Below are 27,386 nucleotides of genomic sequence, written 5' to 3' on the forward strand. Positions count from 1 at the left end.
GTTAATTTTTGTGCATGGAGTGAATATGGAATTCAAATTTATTTTTTGCATGTGGTTATCCAATTAGCTCAGAAAAATTTTTGAAAAGATATTCTTTGACCATTGAATTGTCTTAACACCCTTGTCAAAAATCAGTTTACCAACATGTGAACTATTATTTTTGCATTTTCACTTCTATTCTATTGATCGTATGTCTATCTTTGTGCCAATACAACACTGTCAATTACTATAGTTTGTAGTAAGTTTTAAAATCAGGAAGTGTGAATCCTCCAACTTTATTCTTTTTCAAGCTTGTTTTAGCTTTTCTGGGTTTCTTGTATTTCCACATGAATTTTAGGATCAGCTTGTCCATTTCTGCAAAAAAAATCAGCTGGGATTTTCATGGGAATTGTATTAAATCTGTAGAAAGATTTGTGAAGTATTGCTATCTTAACAATATTAAATCCATAAACATGGGGTGTTTTTCCATTTATTTGAATTTTTTTAATTTCTTTAAACAATATTTTATAGTTCTCAGTGTACAAGTCTTGCACTTCTTTTGTCAAATTTATATCTAAGTATTTTATTCTTTTTGATGCCATTGTAAATGGAATTGTTTTCACAAATTCATTTTCAGAATGTTCAGTGCTATTGTATGAAAATGGAATTAATTTTTGTATATTGATCTTTTATCCTGCAATCTTGCTTAATTTTTCAGTCCTAATAGTTTTTCCAGTGTATTCCTTAGGGTTTTATATATACAAGATCATATCATCTGTGAGCAGAGATAGTTTTACATCTTCCTTTTCAATCTGGATGCTATTTACTTATTTATCCTAATGGCCCTGGTTAGAATCACCAGTATAATATTAAATAGAAGTGATGAGAGCATATATCATTTTCTTGTTCCTGATGTTCAGGAGAAAATATTCAGTTTCATTTTATAGTACCTATTCCCTTGCAGAGAATTTTAATCTCTGATTTTATCTCCATGAATGTAGTGAGCATAGTAGTTTCACAATCCATATCTGGTAATTCCAATATCTGTTATCTCTGTGGACCTACTTTTTCTGCTGGTTCTGGCTTATATTGTTTTATCTCTTGGTGTATCTCATTTTTTCTGAGACTTTTCATGCCATTTTTTAATTACTCCTAAAAATAATTTGTGGATTTAGGTGGTGTTAACTACCTTCAGAGAGAATTTTTTTTTCCTTTGACCAGGTACATTAGGGCTCTAGCTGTTGGGACCAAGGCTTTGTGAGTCACCAAAATGACTTATCAAAGTACAGTTCATAACCCCATTCCTAGGGCACATTTATCTTAGTTCTGGATGCTGTACAAATTACTGTAGATGAGGTGGCTTAAATAACAAATATCTATTTCTCACAGTTCTAGAGGTTTGGAAATCCAAAATCAAGGTTCTGGTAGATCCAGTGTCTGGTGAGGACACTTTTCCTGGTTTGCAAATGGCCATCTTCTTGCTGTGTCCCCACATGCCAGAGAAAGGGAAAGATTTCATGTTTCTTCTTGTAAGGACACTAATCCCATTCGTGAGGGCTCCACCCTCATGACCTACTTACCTCCCAATAGTTCCACCTCCTAATCCATCACATTAGAAGTTAGGATTTCAATGCATAAGTTCTGGGGAAACATAAACACTCAGTTCATAACAATATCCCTTTTAGGTCTCAGTCCTTGGCAGGGAGTGTTTCAACAGTTTTTCTACCATTGGAGGGTGCTGGACTCATATTCTTGTCTGCCAAGGCAGAGTGTAGTTCTACCTTTCATCCTTTTCCCTGGAATAGTCACATGTCCCCAAGGCAAAAATAATTTTGAACGGTACAGCCTTTCAGGGTCTCAACCTCCTGACTAACTTTTACCTCTTTCCCACATTAAAAGTATATTTCATTTCCAATCTTTGAACATCCCCAGGGCAGAAGCAGCTGAAGTTGTCTGTCTGAATTATCTTTCTCAAGCTGATCTCAACCTCATAATTCTTCACTATTGTTTTTTCTCGTTTCTTTTAAGACATTTTTTTCTGCCAGCTTTTTAGTTGCCTTCAGAGGGAGAGCTACTATCAAACCCAGAATATTCCAATTTCCATTTTAGTAACATTGCTTTCCAGAAAGCAGATGACAGGATATTTTTCTTTATGGATGTAGTCCATCTAATTAACAAAAAGAATGACAAAATTTGAATATCATTGCTTTGCAGCATCTAATGAAGTAATGCACCTAGGCGTTAAATTAATAGCTGCTAATATCACAAAGAGAGGGACAACTAGACATCACAAACTCCTAATGAAAAAATGCCACCTGTGAAGTAGTGATCCCCCAAAAAAGTCAAACCTGAATCTAGTCATGACTTTAAATCCATCAACCAGTCTATAAGAAATACTAAAGACAAAGGGGCATGTTAAAATATACCATGCAGTACGCAAAATCCAGACTGTGAGACACTCAGGAGAAACAACTCCATTTCATTAACAAGTAAGTTCCAAGGGAAAAAAGAGGGTGAGGGAAACTAGAGATTAAAATATGGACGAAGTAGAGCATCAGGTGGCATGGAAGTAGGATTGCTCCCTACCCTAGCTCCCCATCCTGCCACAGGGGATAGCCCGTGAATAAGAGTAAACAGAGTTACACTAAATGACATCTGAAATATTGTCACAAACTGAACTTCTCAACTTCCTCCAAAGGAAATCAGCACTTTTTATTGATATCATTCTTCCAGCTTCATCTTATCAAATATTGAACTTAAAGGGCTTCGGGCACTGGGTAAAATATCATGCTCAGCAGCTTAGATGCCCTCAGTATCAGGAACAGATGGGGCCTGAAGCTGCTGGTCAGAGCAGCCCTAAGTAAACTAGAATCAAATTTTCCCTGGTAGGAGGGCACTGGAGCAGCCAAGTGGTCTGAAGGGAGAGACCAGGCCCAGAGTATGTTCTCGCTGGTTCATAAGGGCTGTTTACACAATTCTCATGCCCTTCCAGTTGTCTCCCACCCTAAATGCACAGGCTGTGAGTGAGCACTAGTTTATAGGCACGGCTGATTTCAGTCACTTATTTGTCATGTCCTAATGTTTTATGATGTGTTGAGAAGACCCCTGGCAAAAAGACTCTGTATAAATGCTTTTTATTATTTTCTTGTTTGTGATGTATCAGGCCAGAGGATGTGTGTAACCTGATCAACCTAGTAAAAATTTTAATCTCTCCTATTTTTATGGCCTTTCAGGAAAAATTCCATTTAGGGGAAAAGTAATGACTTTCAGCACTAATTCTCAAACATCCTACCAACATGTTACCAAAAATGGGGCCCAGCCCTGTCAGGGGGCCTCAACTCCTCTAAAAGTTATTCTAATAGTTTTTGTTTGGAGAGAGGTGTGTTTGAGCTCTCTGAAAGCAGGGGCTTGGGCAGCAGAGGGGGTGGAGGAGTCACTGAGAATATATGTGTCTGTGTGTGGGAAAGATGGGGAAAGGCTTAGGAGTTAAGGGCATTCAATATACTGTTAGGATGCCATTTTCCAGGGCCTTTAGCCCACTGAGACTAAAAGCCTTGATTACTACCAGATCTCTCAAAATAGTAATCACAGATGAACTCACAGTCTCATTTGGTCCTCACAATAAGCCTGTGAAGTAGGTATACCACACACTACAGCCCTCATTTTACAGATAGGGGAACTAGGGCTATTAAAAGCAAAATGACTTGCACAGGGTCACACAGCTTAGTGGGAAGCAGCTTTGACCTGGTTGTTTCTGTATCTACTTTAGTAGAGGTTTGTTCCCAGATATAAACATCCCCCCACTTCTATACAAAGAGCCTGGCAACCAAAGAAGAGACTTCAGAGGAACATACACAAGAGTTGCAACATCCACTTCATATAAAATCCTCAGTCCACTGTTCTTCCCTTGTTTCCACCTCACTTCCATAACAGTTGATATATACCTTGTATCACTTCAAAAGTGCAGGAAGGATTTACAGGCAACAGCTTTGAAGTGTGGAGCAGGAAAAGAACTGATTCTTAGCTGCAAAAGTGAGTCTTGAAACAGGGAACACGGCGCCAGGGCTGCTGTGGATGCAGCCAGGATCCCGGAGGCTGGGGCCGCACCGAAGGCGGCCAGCTGCCCTATTCAGGATTCGAGGTTTCAGGCCGGCATTAAAGAAGACTCCTGGGAGCGCCCGAGCGGCGCCGCGACTGAACAGCCCGAGGCGGCAGCGCCGAGAACACGGAAGGCAACAAACCAGAGACAGAGCGAGCGCCCGACCTGGCACAGCACTGTGAGTGATCCCTGGCACAGCTCTGTTCGGGGGGTGGATGCCCACGCGGCTCCCCGCCTGCACCACCAGGCCACTCACTGCCCCGGTGCTGCCTCCATTTTCCCAGGTGCGGGCAGCTCCGCCCTGCTCGGCCATCACTGAGCCCATTTGCTTGGCCTGGCGCGGGGCTTTCCGGACCCTGCGGGCCGGCCTCCTCTCCCACTCCCTCCGCGGTTCTCTGGCAGGGCTGGGGGTGTGGGGCGTCCCGACCAGTTTTGGGAGGGCTAGGAAGTACGGGCGGGCCGACTGTCACTCCACCACACCCTGGACTCCGGCCCGGTAAACTTCCTGTTACTGGGAGGCAGATACCATCTCTGCGACCACCAGTTTGGAAAAAAGCCTAACGAATTTCTGGTTGGGAATAGTGTGGTAGGAGAGTTCCCAGGTCTGTTTGAACCTGCCGGAGAGCAGGCTGCAGGCGGGCACTAGACTCGGTTTATACCGGGGGGATACAAAGGTGAACAAGACCCGAGAAAGATCTACACAGTGCTACAAAGGCACCCAGAGAGACCAGTCGTCTGTGCCTAGCAGAAACCTGGTAGACTTCCTGGGCGAGGCGGTGCTGAGCAGGGTCTTGAAGGCCCAGCTGATAGACGAGGGGTGCAGAAGACACGCCCCAACCCAGCACAGTGTGCACAAAGTGGGGAGACGTGCGGCCAGGGAGGCGGAGACTCGACAGAAACCACACACCCGGTGGGGTCGCCACTGCACGATCTAACAGCCTGGGCCAGAGCAAACGGAACGGGGAGAAGTCCTGTACAGAAAGTGAAAGCTCAACAGAGATCACACACCCTGTGGTACGTGATCCACCAGCCCAGCAGAGTACAAGCTGACCAGAAAGGTGGATCCCCGGAGAAGCCCAAGACCCGAGGCAACCACACACACAAGACACTAGAGGCCAACTGAGCAGTCACGGCGGGAGCCATACCAAATTGGCAACCACAGCAACATCCTAGTTAGTCATTAGTCTTAAACCGGTGGACTGTGAAACCCCCTGCCACAATGAATAAACACCAAAAAAAAGACACCAGAAATACAAAAAATCAAGAAAGTACACCACCAAAAGTTAATAAATCTCATACTCTAGATCCTATAGAACAAGAAGCCCTTGAAATAACTGACAAGGAATTTCGAGTGATAATTCTAAGGAAACTGAATGAGATACAAGAAAACTCAGCTAGACATCATGATGAAATGAGGAAAAGTATACAGGATCTGAAAGAGGAAATATACAAGGAAATCAATGTCCTGAAAAAAAATGTAGCAGAACTTGCTGAACTGAAGAAGTTATTCAGCGAAATAAAAAACACAACGGAGAGTTTAACCAGCAGGCTTGTCGAAGTTGAAGAGAGAACCTCTGAACTTGAAGATGGGCTGTTTGAAATAACACAAGCAGACAAAAAGAAAGAAAAAAGAATCAAGGACATGGAAGAAAATCTGAGAGAGATATCAGACAACCTCAAGCGCTCAAATATCCGAGTCATGGGTATTCCAGAAGGGGAGGAAAATGGAGTTTCCATTGAAAACATATTCAACAAAATAGTGGCAGAAAACTTCCCAGGTATAGGAAAAATCACAGATCTTCAGATCCAGGAAGCTCAACGATCTCCAAACGTATTCAACCCAAAAAGGCCTTCTCCAAGACATGTCATAGTCAAATTGGCAAAACTCAGAGACAAAGAGAGAATCTTAAAAGCTGCAAGAGAGAAGCGTCAAATCACCTATAAGGGAGCCCCAATCAGGTTAACATCAGACTTTTCATCACAAACCCTAAAAGCTAGAAAGGAATGGGATGATATTTTCAAAATACTAAAAGACAAAGATTGCCAGCCAAGAATACTCTACCCTGCAAGGCTATCCTTCCGAAATGAGGGGCAAATAGTATATTTCTCAGACAAACAAAAACTGCGGGAGTTCACTACCACAAGACCACCCTTACAAGAAATCCTCAAGGGAGTACTGGGTTTGGTTCCTGAAAAATAACTACCACTGCCATAAAAACCTAAGAAAAATCTAAACCCGCTAGTACAATAAAAATGGCATTCATGAAGAGAAAACAAGCTAACAAAAACACTATCTACAACCTAAGGAACCAACAAACAAAGAAACCAAACAGTAAATCAGAAAGCAAGGAACAAAAGACACCTAAGACAACCAAACAACCAATAAAATGCTAAGAATAAATCAACACCTTTCAATAACAACTCTTAATGTTAAAGGCTTAAATTCCCCAATTAAAAGACACAGACTGGCTGACTGGATCAAAAAGCAGGACCCAACTATATGCTGCCTACAAGAGACCCACCTCACCCATAAAGATTCACACAGACTAAGAGTGAAAGGATGGAAAAAGATTTACCATGCAAACAGAAAAGAAAAACGAGCTGGAGTGGCTATTCTTATATCTGACAAAATAGACTTTAAACTAAAAACCATAAAAAGAGACAATGAGGGACACTACTTAATGATAAAAGGACTGATCCATCAAGAAGACATAACAATCATAAATATGTACGCACCCAATGTTGGAGCAGCCAGATTTATAAAACAAACTCTATTAGACCTAAAGAAGGAAATAGACACTAATACCATAATAGCAGGGGACCTGAACACTCCACTGTCAATATTAGACAGATCATCTAGGCAAAGAATCAGTAGAGAAACACAAGATCTAAACAAGACTCTAGACCAATTGGAATTGGCAGATATCTACAGAACATTCCACCCAACAACCTCAGAATATTCATTCTTCTCATCAGCACATGGATCATTCTCCAAGATAGATCACATATTAGGTCACAAATCAAGTCTCAATAAATTCAAAAAAATTGGAATTATCCCATGTATCTTCTCAGACCACAATGGATTAAAACTAGAAATTAATAACAAACAAAACTCTGGAAACTATACAAACACATGGAAATTAAACAGCATTCTACTTAATGACATATGGGTCCAAGAAGAAATCAAGCAGGAAATCAAAAAGTTTATTGAAACTAATGAAAACAATGATACATCATACCAAAACCTGTGGGATACTGCAAAAGCAATATTGAGGGGAAAATTTATTGCATTAAATGCTCACTTCAGAAGAATGGAAAGATGGCAAGTGAACAACCTATCACTTCACCTTAAAGAACTAGAAAAACAAGAACAATCCAATCCTAAAGTTAGCAGACGGAAAGAAATCATTAAGATCAGAGCAGAACTGAATGAAATTGAAAACCAAAAAACAATTCAAAAGACCAACGAATCAAAAAGTTGGTTTTTTGAAAAGATAAATAAAATTGACAAACCATTAGCATGGCTAACAAAAAAAAGAAGAGAGAAGACTCAAATAACAAAAATTAGAAATGAAAAAGGCGATATTACAACTGATTCATCTGAAATACAAGGAATCATTCGAGACTACTATAAACAACTATACGCCAACAAATTTGAAAATCCGGAGGAAATGAATAAATTTCTGGACACACACAAGCTCCCAAAACTGAACCGTGAAGACGTAGAAAATTTGAACAGACCAATAACAATAAAGGAGATTGAAGCTGTTATCAGAAGGCTCCCAACAAAGAAAAGCCCAGGACCAGATGGATTCACAGCAGAATTTTACCAAACATTCAAAGAGGAATTGACACCGATTCTTTACAAACTATTCCAAAAGATTGAAACGGACGCAAATCTCCCAAACTCATTCTATGAAGCAAACATCATCCTGATACCAAAACCAGGTAAAGATATAACCAAAAAAGAAAACTACAGGCCGATATCCTTGATGAATATAGATGCAAAAATCCTCACTAAAATACTAGCAAACAGAATACAGCAACACATACGAAAAATTATTCATCACGATCAAGTGGGATTCATCCCAGGGATGCAAGGTTGGTTCAACATACGCAAATCAATAAATGTGATACACCATATTAATAAACTCAAACACAAGGACCATATGATCATCTCTATAGATGCTGAAAAAGCATTTGATAAAGTTCAGCACTCATTCATGACAAAGACCCTCTATAAGTTAGGTATAGAGGGAAAGTATCTCAACATAATTAAAGCCATATATGCCAAACCCACTGCCAATATCATCCTGAATGGGGAAAAGCTGAAAGCTTTTCCTTTAAGAACAGGCACCAGACAAGGATGCCCACTCTCACCACTCCTATTCAACATAGTGTTGGAAGTACTAGCCAGAGCAATCAGAGAAGAGAAGGAAATAAAGGGCATCCAGATTGGAAAAGAAATCAAACTGTCCCTGTTTGCAGATGACATGATCCTATATATCGAACAGCCTAAAACCTCTACAAAAAAACTCTTGGAATTGATAAATGATTTCAGCACAGTAGCAGGATACAAAATCAACACACAAAAATCAGTAGCATTTCTTTTCTCCAATAGTGAACATGCAGAAGGAGAAATCAAGAAAGCCTGCCCATTTACAATAGCCACCAAAAAAATAAAATACTTAGGAATTGAGTTAACCAAGGAGGTGAAAAATCTCTATAATGAGAACTACAAACCACTGCTGAGAGAAATTAGAGAGGATACAAGAAGATGGAAAGATATTCCATGCTCTTGGATTGGAAGAATCAACATAGTGAAAATGTCCATACTACCCAAAGTGATATACAAATTCAATGCAATCCCCATCAAAATTCCAAAGACATTTTTCTCAGAAATGGAAAAAACTATTCAGACATTTATATGGAACAATAAAAGACCACGAATAGCCAAAGCAATGCTGAGCAAAAAAAATAAAGCTGGAGGCATAACACTACCTGACTTTAAGCTATACTACAAAGCTATAATAACCAAAACAGTATGGTACTGGCATAAAAACAGACACACTGACCAATGGAATAGAATAGAGAATCCAGAAATCAACCCACACACTTACTGCCATCTGATCTTTGACAAAGGCACCAAGCCTATTCACTGGGGAAGGGACTGCCTCTTCAGCAAGTGGTGCTGGGATAACTGGATATCGTTATGCAGGAGAATGAAACTAGATCCATACCTCTCACCGTATACTAAAATCAACTCAAAATGGATTAAGGATTTAAATATACACCCTGAGACAATAAAACTTCTTAAAGAAAACATAGGGGAAACACTTCAGGAAATAGGACTGGGCACAGACTTCATGAATACGACCCCAAAAGCACGGGCAACCAAAGGAAAAATAAACAAATGGGATTATATCAAACTAAAAAGCTTCTGCACAGCAAAAGAAACAATTAACAGAGTTAAAAGACAACCAACAGAGTGGGAGAAAATATTTGCAAAATATACATCTGACAAAGGATTAATATCCAGAATATATAAGGAACTCAAACAACTTTACAAGAAGAAAACAAGCAACCCAATTAAAAAATGGGCAAAAGAGCTATGTAGGCATTTCTCTAAGGAAGATATCCAAATGGCCAACAGACATATGAAAAAATGCTCAACATCACTCAGCATCCGGGAAATGCAAATCAAAACCACATTGAGATACCATCTAACCCCAGTTAGGATGGCTAAAATCCAAAAGACTATGAACGATAAATGCTGGCGAGGCTGCGGAGAAAAAGGAACTCTCATACATTGTTGGTGGGACTGCAAAATGGTGCAGCCTCTATGGAAAATGGTATGGAGGTTCCTTAAACAATTGCAAATAGATCTACCATACGACCCAGCCATCCCACTGTTGGGAATATACCCAGAGGAATGGAAATCATCAAGTCGAAGGTATACCTGTTCCCCAATGTTCATCGCAGCACTCTTTACAATAGCCAAGAGTTGGAACCAGCCCAAATGCCCATCATCTGATGAGTGGATACGGAAAATGTGGTACATCTACACAATGGAATACTACTCAGCTATAAAAACGAATGAAATACTGCCATTTGCAACAACATGGATGGACCTCGAGAGAATTATATTAAGTGAAACAAGTCAGGCACAGAAAGAGAAATACCACATGTTCTCACTTATTGGTGGGAGCTAAAAATTAATATATAAATTCACACACACACATACACACATACACACACAAACCGGGGGGGGGGAAGAAGATATAACAACCACAATTATTTGAAGTTGATACAACAAACAAACAGAAAGGACATGGTTGGGGGGAGGGGGGGAGGGAGACGGGAGGGAGGTTTTGGTGATGGGGAGCATTAATCAGCTACAATGTATATCGACAAAATAAAATTTAAAAAATAATAATAATAAAAATAAAAAAATAAAAAATAAAGGTAAAAAAAAAAAAAAAAGTGCAGGAAGTATAGATGGGAGTTACCCACTGTAACTCTGCTTCTTTCCCTTTCTTGGATTGGAAGAATTAACATTGCGAAAATGTCTATACTACCCAAAGTGATCTACAAATTCAATGCAATCCCCATCAAAATACCAAAGACATTCTTCACAGAAATGGAAAAAACAATCTTAACATTCATATGGAACAACAAAAGACCCCAAATAGCCAAAGAAATCCTGAGCAAAAAAAATAAAACTGGAAGCATAACACTACCTGACTTCAAATTATACTACAAAGCTACAGTAACCAAAACAGCATGGTACTGGCATAAAAATAGGCACTCAGAACAGCAGAGCAGAATAGAGAAACCAGAAATAACCCCTCAGGCTTATAGCCATCTGATATTTGACAAAGGCAACAAAAACCTACACTGGGGAAAGGACTGCCTCTTCAGCAGTAAGTGGTGCTGGGAAAATTGGATATCCATATGTAGAAGAATGAAACTAGACATGCATCTCTCACCATATACTAAAATAAACTCAAAATGAATTAAATACTTAAGTATAAGACCTGAAAGTGTAAAATTACTAAGAGAAAATATTGGTGAAACACTTCAGGAACTAGGTCTGGACACAGACTTTATGAACATGAGACCAAGAGCACAGGCAACAAAAGAAAAAATTTTAAAAATAGGACTATATCAAACTAAAAAGCTTCTGCACAGCAAAGAAACAATCAACAGAGTGAATCAACAACCTACAGAGTGGGAGAAAATTTTTGCTAACTATGCATCTGACAAGGGATTCATATCTATAATATGTAAGGAACTCAAGCAATTGCACAGTAAAAAACCAAATAACCCAATTAAAAAATGGACTGAGGAGCTGAATAGACATTTTTCAAAGGAAGACATACAAATGGCCAACAGGTACATGAAAAAATGTTCAACATCACTAGTCATCAAGGAAATGCAAATTAAAACTACATCGAGATATCACCCCACTTGAGTTAGACTGGATATACTAAAAAAGACAGATAATAAGAAATGCTGGTGAGGGTGTGGAGAGAAGGGAACACTTCTACACTGCTGGTGGGACTGTAAATTAGTACAACCCCTATGGAAAACAGTATGGAGGTTTCTCAAACAACTACAGACTGATCTTCCATACGATCCAGGAATTCCACATCTGGGTATATACCCAGAGGAATGGAAATCATCATGTTGAAGGGATACCTGCACTCCCATGTTCACTGCAACTCTGTTTACAATAGCCAAGATATGGAACCAACCTAAACGTCCATTGATGGACGATTTGGATAAAGAAAATGTGGTATATATACATGATGGAATACTTCTCTGTCATAAAAAAGAATGAAATTCTCCCATTTGCAACAATATGGATGACCTTGGAGAAACTTATGTTGAGTGAAACAAGCAAAGCCACAGAGGGATAAATATCACATGTACTCACTCATTAAGTGGGAGCTAAGAGAGAAAGAAGGACGGAAAGAAAGGCCCCAGTGGTGCGTTGGACTTGCAGAGGGAGAGAGCACACCTAGGGATACAAAGTGGAGTGGGGAAAAGGGGGATGGGGAAGGACATTGGGGATAATTGGATGGGAGACATGGGGTGTAATCACAATTGGTAGTAATGGGCACGCGGGCAGTATGGATCTAACCATCACATCTTGGGCATGAGTGGTGTCAATCAGCTTTGTATCTCATGAGTATGCATAACCAATTTTTAAAAAGTGCCAAAAAAAAAAAAAAGAGAGAGAATCCTGTCACTGAGGTTTGTCCTCTTGGCAGGGCTGGTAGCACGTCAGTCTCATAAAGAGAAGCATATCAGAATCCAAGTAAGAGTGATATTAAATTTGCTTCCATTTATTTTTATGTAAGTCTCTCACAAACATTTTATTAGTAGTAATAAATTATTAGTGGCACAAATTACTTGCAATGCAGTTTCAAATTGTCACCAGAAATGATGCCTGTTGCTCCATCCCTGTGATGACCACATATGCTTTTTCGAACCTACCACTGTTTCCTAAGACTCAGTTTTCTCATATATAAAATGGAGAGAATAAGAGTATCTGCTCCTAATGCTATTGTGAAAATTAAGTGGAGATAGAAAGATAGGTAGAAAAATAGATATTATATATGCAAGCTATCACAATGTCTGGCACACATTAACCACTGAATAAAAGTTAACTATTACTTTTATTACTTTATCCACTCCACATGCTCCACTCCCCTTTTCTGTCAAGTTTTCACGCACCTGTGTTTACCGTGGAGAGAAGCTTACATTCTGAACTCACTGGTAAATAAAACAATAAGATTATAAACAGAATTGAAATGGGATCCTCAGATTCATTAACATTTACCTAATTTCTCCTGCAACTCAGCCACCCTAAATTAATCAGGTTTACCTTATCAAGAGGTGCATTAGTAATAGGAACGGATTATGAGTTCCGTCGTCAGTATTCATTGTTGAAGCAGTAGCTCCCCGCTGCATTTCAAAGACCACCTATCCACTTGGCCATCCATTGGATTAGTTTCCTAGACCTTGGAGAAAAGGCATGCCAAAAAGCAAAGCCCAGGCCATACTTTTCTGTCTCCACTAACCAGCACCCACGCTTAAGGTCTGGGCCCAAACAATTGATGAAGTACTGTCCGGGAAAAGAGAAGCTGCTCCAGCTGTCGAGATTGCCCCAAGAACACTAACAGTAGTCACACCACGCATCTGCCTTCAGATCACCCTGTCTCCATGGAGGAGGCTATGCACAGATGCGTGTCAGGGGAATTACAACAGTAAATGGCTCACAAACGTGGATCCCAACACCATAAGGGCAAGTGTGTCAATAAGAGATAAATCAGTGATGGACAAGGCAAAGTCCCAATGAAAAGTGAGAGAATCTCAGGGTCACAAGTTACTGAGCCATCAAAGGGTTCGTGAGATTCTGCCAGAGAAGTCAGCTACCATCATTCCATCACTTGCCAGATCCATTTTTAAAATCTTAAATCTGACACCAATCTTCACGGCCCACTCAAAATCTAAGTGGTGCCAGGCTGTTTTACAAGGGATTCCCCACCTAATTTTCTTCATATCAAACTCAAAGGTATGGTACCAAGCCTCAGTTGGGCCCCAGGACAGCTCTCCTGCCCCTCGCTCTTTTCCTTGGTTGACTCTCCAGCCCGTTTCTACAATAACCACTCCAGACTTTTACCACTGTCCTTAAACCCTTGAATAGAAACCCACACCATAATCCCCTGCACCCTCACCTCCAAATCCACAAATGACATAGCCTCCTATTGGGAGGTTTTGTGAAGCCCGAAGCTTATGCAATTTAGGAACAGGGGTTCTTTAAGGAAGAGAGTACAAAACGGTGAATAAAAATTTTGTATTCGTAAGAAATAATAACAAAGCAAACATTTTTTAAAGCTGGCAAATACCACATCATTACACTACATAATGTTTTTAGTAATCAATGCCCTGATATACCTCTACAGTAGTTTTTCTTACAATTTTTTTGCCTGTAAACTCTTTAATCATCTCTTTATATGACAACGTCTTTATAACATAATTTTCTATGGAGATAACAGAAAAATAATTCACTCTTTCTCCTAGCATGATTGTCATGGTTAATTTTATGTGTCAACCTGACTGGGTCGTGGGGTGCCCAGATACTCAGCTAAACATTATTTCTGGGTGTGCCTGTGAGGTGGACTCAGTAAAGGAGACTGCCCTCCCCAGCGTGCACGGGCATCACCCAACCCACTGAGGGCCCGAATAGAACAAAAGGCATAGGAAGGAAGAATCTAACCCTTTTTGCTTCCTGTCTGCCTTCTTGAGCTGGTGCCTCTCTCACCTTCTCTATCCCTCAGACTGGGATTTACACCATTGGCTACTTTGTTTCTCAGGCCTTCAGACTCAGACTGAATTATACCACTAGCTTTCCCAGGTCTCCAGTTTGTAAACAGCAGATCGTGGAACTTCTCAGCCTCCGTAATTGTGTGAGCCAATTCATCACAATAAATCCCTTCCTGTATATGTATATCTAGTTGGTTCTGTTTCTTTTGAGGACTCTGACTAATACAATGGTTGATCAAAATTTGTAGGTTTTTTAAAATAATATTTTAGAAACATTTCTTTCAATTTCCAAATTCTGTTATTGGTAATGTCATGTAAATTTTTAGGATCACTGCCAAATTTAGAAAAACCTCTGTTAAGTTCCTTTTACATATAAGCAATAAGATTTGGAAGAAGTTCCCACAAATTAGCTCTTGGATTCCTATTTTCCAAGCCTTGTTCTCCTCCACTATCCACACATTTCTGATGCAAGGCACTGCAGAAAAGGTTCATGTTATGTATGACATCTACCCCTTTACCTTCATGTCATGACACGAGGTTAAGTCAGCTCAGTGGGCAGCAGAGTGTTAGTGGAAGCCATTCCTATACCAGGATGGCTAGAAATTACTTAACTATACACAGAAGTGACTGAAAATAAAATAAATATATCCCACGAAACCCAAATTAAATATATCTCCAATTCAACTTCCCCTTAGCCAGATCCTAAAAAAGCCCTCACCACTCCATTGCCAACACACATGAAGGATAAGTGTGACAAATTGGAAATCAGAGTGGAAAAAGACAGCAATCTTAATCGATTGAAGTTTAAATATCTTACTTTTGCAAATTTTATAATGACACATGACCATATGAACACAATGCTAGGAAATGGAGGGACCCATGAAAATCAAAGGTTCTAAAGCACTAAGTTTCATTAGCTTCGTGGTAAATCCACCTCTGTCTCCTCCTCTTACTGATTTGAAGTCAACCTGCATGAACTTCCTCAGTTCTCCTCCCTTCTATTTCAAAATGATTCAATAGCTTTAGCTACCCTCGGTCCATTCCCTTTTGTTTCTGGAGAAAGAGCAGACCAAGCCATGTGCAACACCAACCCTCCCATCCATATTCTTGTTCTCACTCTATCCCACCTCTAAGTAGCTCTTGTCCCATCAATTATCCTTCTTTTTTCTCACGCCTTTTCCTTCTTTATTAGCTTCTTTGACTAAACCTAAGAATATAAGGAAGTCCCAGTAGGTGGACTACACTTACCGTCTTGTCCTCCCTCTTCTGCTCTTCCTTTGTGTCCTTCATTTTTATTATAACTCCCATCATCATCCCAGGCCCACAGGCTCGAAGACTTTCTGACTCCTTTATTAACCCTTTCCCAAGTGATATAGGTTGAATGTTTGCCCCTCCAAAGCTCACGTGGAAGATTAATCCCCAGCGTGGCAATGTTGAAAGGTAGGGCCTGTAAGAGGTGATTGGATCATGTGGGCTATGCTCTCATTAATGCATAAATCCATTCATGGAGTAAAGAGTTGATGGTTTAATGAGTTATCATGGGTGTGGACTGGTGGCTTTATAAGGAGAGCAAGAGAAAACGTTAAGCAATGCTCTTGCTGTTCTCACCATGTTATATTCTGCATCGCCACAGGACTCTGTAGAAAGTCCCCTGAAGAAGAAAGTCCTCATCAGATGCACCCCCTGGACCTTGGACTTCCTCCAAAACTGTAAAAAATAAATTTCATTTTCTTATAAATTACCTAGTTTCAAGCATTCTGTTATAAGCAGCAGAAAACAGACTAGTATGCCAAGTTCAGTCAATTCTACATCCACAATATTTCTCTTAACAAACTCTCTATTTTCAGGTGACTTATTGAAGTAAACAAATTTGGTTCCTCATTTCTAGTCTTTCTCCCACCCAGACAAACACTGCTGCCAATAGATTGGACAGCTGTTGTTTTTGTCTGACCGGTATCCGTACTCCTTCCTTATTGTCAGTAGCAACACCCCAATTTTTTGCAGGGAAAGCATCCCTCTCTCATGCTCCATCCATCTGCGGGCATAAAACCAAACATAGACAATCAGAGCATTCCATTTCCCTAGCCGTCAGCTCAAATATGGTCATCAATAACCTAACTCAAACTCCATTATGAAGTTTGAGTTTTTTAATTACTGGAAATTAACTGGTTATTGCATTTTACTTATTCGTTCAATAATAAATGGATTAAATAAAATCTTTGATACATGTTTATTTTACATTTGTATTGGAGCCATGACTTTACCTTTATTTTTTTAATTATCTTTTTGGAGGTTTTCCACCAGAATGCACAATGAATTCACCTGACAGAGGCAAGTAAGACACATTTCCAGGAAAGTACACCCAAAGGGTGGCTTGAGTTCAGGCACATATTTTCTTAACTCCCAGAGATGAATGCCTTGACAAAAGAACTTTGACTTTGCTGACTCTCCATTCCTCTATTGTATTTTTGCTTTTTTACGCAGTGTGTGTCTTTCCTTTATGGTTGATAAATTACTTCCAACTGGTGTCAGCAAAGATTAGGAATTTGGTTTTAATGTATGACTGGATTAATAGATTACAGATATCTATTTTTACTTCAAGCGAAGACAGAATTGGATTAGTCTTTTTTGTTTCTTTACCTACTTATCTGTTTTGAGCTCAAACCAATCAAACATTTTATGCTTACCAGGAAGAACAGTTCTTTGATATCTAGCCCAGGGTGTTTTGGTTTTTCTGTGTCAACTCTTGACCTGTGGCTGAAATTACAGACTGAAGCTTTAAACTCTATATGTATGTACATCCATGTAACACAATTCACAAATGGCTGTATCTCTTTGTGACTGGATGATGACTTTCCATCTCCCAGGAGTGTCAATAAATTAGATTATGAAGTTTCTTAAATTAAAGGAGCTCTGTTCTGATTAATTTACACATGAGGTAAGTGCTTATATAAATGAGACATTCCTAAGATTCCCAGAAAATAAAGAAATTGAACTTCAAATACTTTAAATATGCTAAACTTAAATAAATTACTCTTACAAAAACTAACTCAGAAATAAGAATCCAAGTTCACATAATTAAGGTAAGTCTTTGGCAAACAAGACTAGTTTAGTTTTGGTTCAATAAAAATAGCTGTTTTCTGTGACTTATCCATGTTTAATATAATTCAAGTGTACTTTTTATTTTACCTGGGTATGTCTTTTCCTAAACTTACACAGTTTTATTGATCAAATAAGCTAACATTTCTTCTATATGATAATTAAGATAATGAAAAAAGGTAAATTTTTGTTCAGCTAAATTGAATCATTCTAACCAATTTTATTCCAACAGTTATTAAGCTTTATAGAAAGTCAGCTTGAAGTTAATTTCCAAGATCTTTAGTTAATTTAAAACTTTGCATTGATATTAACTTGAAATAATTCAAAGATCATCATTAGATACTTAAATAATTTCTAAGTAAGAAAAAATACTAAAATATTGATTACTAAGCATAATTTTAAGATTATATACTTTTGCTTCTTATTTTCAAATGCTTTAGAAAGTATATATCTTTGCCATTTTAAGAAGGCATGAAAATGTATCTTTGCCATTTTAAGAAGGTGTAAAAGGGATGTGGTGGCTGCAGAAGGTTGTGTTATGAGCTTTACTAGTCTGCTAAAATGCTGTATATTACAGACAGGTCTCAGTTATCTACTCCCTAGCCTCATTTTCTCTGTGAAATAAAAGTTAGTTACTTTGGTTAAGTGTTATAATTAATATGAGTGTTTGTAACCACACAAGGAAAAATAGTGACAGAAAAATTCAGCTGTGTATTTGCTTTTGTTTTATCAAGGAAAAAAGGTGTCAGTTTTCCCTAAAGCAATTTCTCAATCTTTTTGGTCTCCAGACCTCTTTATACTCTTAGTACCCCAAGGAGCTTTTCTTTTTTTAATATCTATTTATTTTTCTAATATTATTTATATAAATTTTTATGTTTTTTAATTATTATTAGCATATTCATTATTACAAATCATGATTTTCTTTATGCCCTTTACCTGACCTGTCCCTCCTTAAACCCCCTCCCCCATCTCTAGTAACTTTAGGTTTGTTCTCTCCTTCTGAAAGCTCAATGAATTGTTGTAGTCTTCTCTCTCTCTCTCTCTCTCTTTCCTTCTTTCTTAGCACCCAATTATAAGTGAGAACATGTGGTAGTCTCTTTCCTAGTTTTGCTTATTTCACTTAACAAAATTATCTCCAGACTAATCCATGGTGCTGCAAATGGCAAAATTTCATTGTTTCTTATGGCTGAGTAGTATTCCATTGTGTATATATACCACCTTTTCTTTATCCTTTCATCCATCAATGGACACTTAGGTTCATTCCATATTTGGGCTATTGTAAATAGAGCTGCAATGACCATGGGAGTGCAGGTATCCCTTCAACATGATGATTTCCATTCCTTTGGATATATACCCAGTAGTGGGGTTGCTGGGTCATATGGTAGTTCTATCTGTAGTTCTTTGAAGAACCTCCATATTGTTTTCCATACTGGCCGTGCTAATTTACAGTCCCACCAACAGTGTAGAAGAGTTCCCCTTCCCCCGCATCCTCACCAGCATTTGTTATTCTAGGTCTTTTTAATAATAGCCAGTCTAACCGGAATGAGATGATATCTCAGTGTGGTTTTGATTTGCATTTCTCTGATGAGTAGTGATGTTGAGCATTTTTTCATGTACCTGTTGGCCATTTGTATGTCTTCCTTTTGAAAAACGTCTATTCATTTCCTATGCCCATTTTTTAATTGGATTATTTGTTTTTTTACTGTATAGTTGTTTGAGTTCATTGTATATTCTGGATATTAATCCCTTGTCATATGCATACTTTGCAAATATTTTCTCCCATGCCATCAGTTGTCTTTCTGCTCTGCTGATTATTTCCTTTGCTGTGTAGAAGCTTTTTAGTTTGATATGATCCAATTTATTTATTTTTTCATTTGTTGCTTGTGCTTATGGGGTCTTACTCATAAAGTCTTTGCCTAGTTCTACTACCTGGAGTGTTTCTCCTATATTTTCCTTTAGTAATTTTATGGTTTCAGGTCTTATATTTAATTCTTTAATCCATTTTGAGTTGATTTAGGTATATGGTGAGAGGTACAGGTCCAGTTTCATTTTTCTGCATATGGATGTCCAATTTTCCCAGCATCATTTATTGAAGAGGCAATCTTTTCCCCAACGTATGTTCTTGCTGCCTTTGTTGAAGATCAGTTGGCTGTACATATCTGGGTTGATTCCTGGGTTTTCTATTCTGTTCCATTGGTCCCAGTGTCTGTTTTTATGCCTGTACCATGCTGTTTTGGTTACAATAGCTTTGTAATATATAATTTGAGGTTGGGTAGTGCTATGCCTCTGGCTTTTTTTTTTTTTTTTGCTTAGGTTTGCTTTAGCTATTCAGGATCTTTTGTTGTTCCATATGAATGTTTGCATTGTTTTTTCTATTTCTGTGAAGAATGTCATTAGTCTTTTGATGGGGATTGCATTGAATCTGTAGATTGCTTTGAGTAAAATAGACATTTTCATGATGTTAATTCTTCCCATCCAAGAACATGGTATGTCTTTCCACCTTTTTGTGTCCTCTTTAATTTCTTTCAGAAGTGTTTTGTAGTTCTCATTGTAGAGCTCTTTCACCTCCTCCAAGGAGCTTTTATTTCTATGGGCTATAACTATCAATATTTACCATACTGGAAATTAAAATTGAGAAAATTTAAACATTTAATAGTTTATAGAAAGATAGGAATGATGAACACATTGCATGCTAACAAAAATAACACTTTAACACTTTGATATCTTTATGAAATTAGTTTTGACCTCAAGAAACAATGAGATCTGTTCTAAAGTGTCAGTTTGCTCCAGAATATAAAAAAGCATAATAAAGGACAAAATTTTGTCACTGAATTTTGCTTCTCTTGCTTTATAATACCAGAATCTGAAAAGGAGATATGAAGTAAGTTAAAACCTCAGCAAACTTCATATAATTTTGATGCATTTGCTTCCTTGGTTACTGATTATTGCCTTCAGCCAAAAGGTTATTTTTTAACCTTCTGTGTAATCTGCTTAGAATGCAAGGAATCTGTGTTTACCAGAATAATTTTCTATGCCTTTTGTTGACTTTTTGTACCCTTAATTATTTGAGGAAAAAAAGGTAGAAACAAAGATGTTGAAGAACAACTGTCCGTGGTTGCCTGTGTTTCTGTTCATCTTGAATGCAGAGGCACTAATAACCGTTTGTTCCAGACTATCTTTTAGTCTAATAGTAGACATCATATCTCCCTCAGAAACAAATGGCAAGTCTTCCTCCAGTGCAAAGGTCAGGCAAGTTTGCTTGCAGCTCATTATAAAGTATTCAGGTTCCCTAAGCCCAGGGTTCCACAGCTGTGACACAAACCAACTGTGTGTGCGGCTTTCACTGGGTCTCTTTGCATCATCCATATGGACTTGGGGGAAGAGGGGGACAAGTTAAGCCAACGTGAACATGAAGCTCATGCTGTAATGAAGTCCTTTGACTCTGACCCATGAGTATCGTGTCTTCTACCAGCATCTGTGAAACTGTGGCAGGATAACTTGTTAGTTGGCAAGTAGGGTAAAATCTTAGACATTTTACAGTTCCTGACAAAAGTTTCCTCACTCATGAAACAGAGAGCTAATGTTCTTTTCCATCATGTTATCTTTCATGCTTATTTTAAATGTCTTATTGTAACTTTCATTAAATAGGTTACCAAGTATTGTTTCTCGGGCATCCTAATGCTATCTCCATCAAGTATTTAAATCTCATCTGCCAACTTGTTGATTTTTACCTTCCCCAAATCAGATTCTAAATATGGTAAATAAATAATTATTTAGTATATCTTTTGTACCTAACACTAAATTTGAAATTTCCAGGAGAGACCTTGAAAAATCACAAAAATTTATCCTTTTACCTTAATAAAAGACAGATAATATAAATAATTTGGTTTATTTGACCCATTACTAATGCAAAATTTCATGCAAAAAGTTGTCAGATCAGAAGAGATGCCTTCTTTAAGTTAAATTTTTATAGCAACTTGTTATTAGTATAAATATTCAGAAATTGTATGCTTTGTGGAAACTCCCTAGAGATTTGTCACGTGCCATAATTTATTTTAATCTCAGGGGGAAAAACACTGATCAAATGTTTGAGATGATTCTGTCTAGTTTTCCTGTATTTATTAGAGTTCTGTCATAGCTCTGCCTGATGAATTAAGGCAACAACAGTAGAGTATGATCAGTGATTATTTCACTTATCATTTAAAATGTTGATTGGCTACAACCTTACTTCTTAATTTTGAATATAGCATCTTCCAGGCCAGTAGCTCTCAACTGGGGATACACATCAGTTTTACCCATGGAGTTTTATGAAAGAAAAAAATATATGTATGTCTAGACTCTATTCCAAACTTATAGACTCTCAATATTCTTAGTATATTCTTGGTATATTAAATAAATTATGTCTGATGATTATGAGTATTATATGTTTTATCCTAAGACTCTTTCCTCAATGAAAATTATAGTCATCCATTTTTATAAAATAAATGTAACATTCACTGAAATGTTTAAAAAGAGGCTTAATCATTATTCTTAGAGACTTCTTTCTAAGTTTTTTAACTGGCTTTGTTTGCAACCCATTGTGAACCCACATTAGGCCTTTTGCAAATGTTTTTTATTTAGCATTTAGATAGAAAATTATTTTCTCAACATGGAAATGAAGGAAAACATCACAAATTGAATTTAAAGTCAATTGATAAGGAACAAATTTAACACTTAAAGATTTACATCCTTAGTGCAAAAAAAAACTCTTAAAAGTGAATTAAAGTTCCAGGAAAGATGGCAGAATAGACAGTCCCCAGCATCACTCTCTCCCAGAAATCAACCACTTTACAACTACATAAAAAAGCAACAACAGCCAAGCTGGGGCTGCTAGAACTCAGTGGAAGAGGAGAGACCCACAGAGTGCATGAAGGCAGGAGAAGCCACAATGAGAGAAAGAAAAAACTGCTCTGACCATTTGGTGCCATGGCTGCTTTAAGGCTGGAGCTGCTGAGCACATGGATCAGGAGCTGGCAAAAGCCACAGCTGTGCCCTTCAGATGGAGTTGCTTGGAGGTGGCAGGGGAGAAGAGGGCCTTGGTGGCCCCCAGGCCAGCAAGACCAGTAATAGGGCTCCCATGGACCCACATAGGAGTGAGGAGCCACAACAATTGAAGAAAAGGAGCCACTCAGAGGCCGGTGAGTCATCCCAAGGGACTGGTGCATGGCCTGTCCCATAGGAAGTGTTTGCAGCATGGGCAGGGCGAGACAGGCACACTGGGGGAATACTGGGGCACATCAAGGACAGCTGATCTGTACCCCAATCAGTGTAGGACCACTTAGAGGAGACTGGTCAGGAATACAGAATTGCATGGGGTGCAGTTTGATGAAAAGACTCAGGCCCAGATCAGAGTTTCTACACAACCCAGGTTCACCGAGTCTCTGGAGAGCCAGAAGTAATTATAAAGTCAACCATCAAAACCTGAGCTGCGCAAAAAGCCTTCCCTAGGGAATCAGCAGAAAAGCAGCAATTTAGCTCAACCACAGAACTCAAGAACTGGTCCCAACAGGAAGTTCCCCCACTTTAGAACTAAGCAAAGGACAAAAAACTTAGTTTCAGCTCAGACACACTGCCAGCACCTCAGGTCTGCCCAGAGACACGAGGCATGGAGCTGGGGACCAGACCCCCCTCCCCTCAACCAGGCACACCATGCCAGTGCCTCAGGGACCACCTGGGGACCCGAGGGATAGAGCCGGGGACCAGACCCCCCTCCCCTCAACCAGGCACACCGCCAGTGCCTCATTTGGAGAAGGGGACTGGACTCCCCCCTCCCACAAACAGGGACACCATGCCAGCACCTCAGGGCCTGCCCAGGGACCCAAGGTATGGATCTGGGGACCAGACCACCCTCCCCTCAACCAGGAACACCATGCCAGCACCTCATGGCCCATCTGGGGACCTGAGAGATGGAGCCGAGGACTGGACCCCCCCTCAACAACCAGGCACAGTGCCAGTGCCTCACGGATCACCCAGGAACCCAAGGGATGGAGCCAGGAACCAGACCCACCTCCCACAACCTGGCACACCACCAGCACTTCGTATGGAGAAGGGGACCAGACCCCCCTCCCACAAACAGGCACACCATGCCAGCACCTTGGGGCCCATCCAGGGACCCAAGTCATGGAGCCAGGGACCAGACCCCCTCCCCTCAACCAGTCACACCACACCAGCACCTCGTGGCCCACCCACGGACCTAAGAAATGGAGCTGAGGACTGGACCCCCCTCCCACAACCAGTCGCACTGCCAGTGCCAAGGAGCATGCCAAAAACATCACCTCCATGTGGGTGGCCCACCACAGCCACCACAATAACCATGGCTGCCACGAGAGCAGCTAGACACCACAACCACCACACAGATCATCCACCAGCCACTGGAATGCATTGACACAAGGAGAGTCGCCAGCAGAGATAAACAAAAGAAGAGGATGTCTCCCTTCACAAAGCCCATTCCAGAGTGACAGAAGAAGCATCTGCTCTATGATAATACTGGGAGACCTGATCACGCCTCTCAGAAGGAGAGAAGAAATCTATGGTAATTAGAGGGGGATGGGGTGAGATTGGACAAGGGGCTTAAAGAATAAGTATGATTTGTAATAATATATATGCTAATAATATTGATTTGATCAACATACCTCAACATTGAACCCCAAGAATATGTATAATCAATTCCGATTCAATTAAAAAATTTTTTTAATGAATTAAGAAAATCTAAGCAGAAATTTGATGAAGGGCATGAGCAGATAAGTCACACACCCCAAAGAAACACACGTGGCTTATTAGTACATTCTAAGATGTTGTTGGGGTCGGGGCTGGCCCTTGGCTCCCATCTCAGGACCCTGGGCGTCTGACTCCATTGCTTGCCTGGTTGTGGTGGGTGGAGGTGGGGATTGAGACCCTCCAGCCCCTGTCTCCGGGCCCTTTTGCAAATTTGAAAATTATCAGCAGTAAATTAATCATCACTATTTAGTCTCTGTCATCTACAGAGAGTTTTTGCTTTACTCTGATGCCTGCCTAAATCCACTGCTATAATCTACAGGCCAAAGTTTGTGTCTTCAACAAGAACAGTCTCATAGCATCAAGAAAAAGGATAGTTCCAGCTACTTCAGACTATTGACAGCTTAAAGATGAGCTGACATCACTTAGACATCTTTCAGACCATACAAAGAGCTGAGTCAGGATTTCTAGGACACTTATCACTTCAGGAGCAAATGGCTTTATGAGACTCCTAATCCAAGATCCAGCAGAACAAGAGTTACTCATATATGAATATACGAACTGATTAGGGAAATTTTATTGTGGCTATCTGTTTGGAATATTGTTGGTGTTGCGTTTACGTTATGTTTTCTGGATATATAAAGAAGGCCTTTCTCTTTCCTATTAGACTATCTGCAATCCACAACAATTTGCCAACTCTGCTTTTGTAAACTAAAATGAAACATTCTTAAGTGATTCTCACTGACCCCTTCTCCCCTAGAATTCATGAACTCTTACTTTTTTATGGCAATGTAGTTATTTACATAGGTACAGTAAGAATTTTTCCTCCATTTTACCAAGATTTAATTGGATAAATCAATTACATAACCAAGGCCTTGCCTGGAGTGTCATGTTTGAAAATTATGATTATTTCACCAGGTAATACAAACCATTTTTAAAGAACTAAGGTTAATTTTACTTATGGAGGTAGTACCTAAAAACCCTTCTCAGGAAAACTGTATGGTTGATCCCTGATTTACAGGATTTCAGCCTTACAGTTGTTAAGAAGGTCTCTTCGTGAATGGGCCAGGAGCCTTAGGCTATTTGGGGAACTCAAGAAGAAAGGAATTCTCACAAATGTATGAATATTGCAGGTGATATCTACTGGAGTTTATTGGATTGGGTTTCCTAGCTTCTAGATCACAAATAGAAGAGGCTTTTCAAAGTCCAATCTAAGATTCCTTTTAAAAACTTACAAACAGAAATTAATTTTGTAATTGTTCGATACTGTATGGCTCTTGATTTGACAAAGCAAATTTAAGGAGACCTGTACAGTAATTAACCCTATGGCTTCACCTATAATAAATAATCAAACCAAATATAATGAGTCAGGCTTATTTTGTGATCAAAATAGTCTTTTCTCTCTTTTTTGAGATTTTTATAACTACAAGGTGGGGTTGGGGAAAACTGTCAGAAAAAAATGTGAAAGCTTGGAAATAGACAAAAAGTGATAGTGGGTGTTTTGCCTAGCTTGCCCATCCAGGTTATCTCAGCCTTTCCATGTCTTTGAGCTATTTTACTTTGTAAACTATAGATAATACAGTGCTATGCAAATAATACTTTTCTATACTCATGCTAATTCTGTTTAGTGGAGGGACAATTGATTCCCAGTACTGCCCATTGCCCTCCTTGTAGAAAAAGTCAGATTTCAAATTTTAGAATTTTTTCTGGCTATTCTTTTATGTCTCCTTTTCCATCCAAACATTAGAATGAGTCTGTCTGATTTAAAACATCTTTTGGCACTTCCATTGAAGTTACATTAAATTTATAGACTGATTTGTGAAAGTGATGTGTTTGTGAAATTGAGTCTTCATGTCCAATAACAAAGTATGCCTTTCCATTTATTCTTCTTTTGCGTCCCTCAACAGCATTTAAAATTTTTCTTTTTATGAGGTTTCCACATTTCTTGTTAACTTTTTTTCAGAGTATTTTATTTATTTGCTGCTACTGTAAATTGAACCATTTTTTCCAAACCCAGTTGCGTAACTGGGGTTCAAACATTGGTTTCAGCCAAGCCAGATGGTCCCATTTCTCTTCCCAGTCCCTTTTGGCCAACTGAGACAGGAAAAGAAGGTATGAGAAGAAAGGTTTTCCTCACTGATCTGAAAAAAGCACATGGGAAAAAGTAGATGCTCTTGTGAAGAAAAAAAACTCTCTTTATTAAAAAAATAAAATGTTTTTTTTTTCTGTAACTTGTAGCTGAAAATATCTGATAAAATAACTATAATTGTATGTAATATACCATATTCTTTATTGCTTTCACCTTAACCCTTCCCCTCTTTAGAATCTACATACTCCCCATAACAAGTGATGATGACATTAGCAAACTTCCTTTCAGGAGTGGTATTCAGACAGATACACGGCTGTGGAAGTAAATGAAGAGCAACCAAATGAGAACAGGCAACATCTACTTATTCAGAGCTTGTGATAGCAAGGGAGCCAGACACCATCACTTGCATTCCAGTGGAAACTCAAAAGCTGCCCTGATCAGAGACTGTTGGCATGGGGAAGCTGTAGGTGAGCTAATTAGAATCAGGGCATCCCATGTGACTGGTGAGGGGTGCATATTTGGCTAGTCCTAAGTTGCAAGTGGGGACAAAAATAAGGAAAACTATCTGTTATTAATCAAGTCCTGGTCATTTTAGAGCCAGTTGTTACAGGGGTTGTTTGGTTTCCCAGCCTGCTTACCATAGATAGTGTATTGATTTCCTGGGATGGTTGCTGAAGATTGTGGTCAGAGTTCTTTTTTTTATATAAGGTCTGGCCATTGTCTATTTGTATATTGTCTCTCACTGATACAGCTATAATGGTGGCTCAGATACTGATATACTTGTACTTTCATAATAGGCTCCAAAGTGCCCTCCTTGCCACTCACATTACCCTGACACCTTTTCTGAGACCCCAGTCCTCCCCACACAGCAGAAGAATCAATGCCTGGCACAGCAGATGACCTCCCAGAATCCTACTCCAACAATGGCCAATTGCCATTCTGATTGGTGGGAGCCCATGGTCATTAAATAACATTTTTAATATCACTCCTAATTCTACTTCTTCTCACTTTCTATCCCCCCCTTCCCTTTAT

The sequence above is a fragment of the Cynocephalus volans genome, chromosome 14 (assembly GCF_027409185.1).
Source record: "Cynocephalus volans isolate mCynVol1 chromosome 14, mCynVol1.pri, whole genome shotgun sequence".
Classification (NCBI taxonomy): domain Eukaryota; kingdom Metazoa; phylum Chordata; class Mammalia; order Dermoptera; family Cynocephalidae; genus Cynocephalus; species Cynocephalus volans.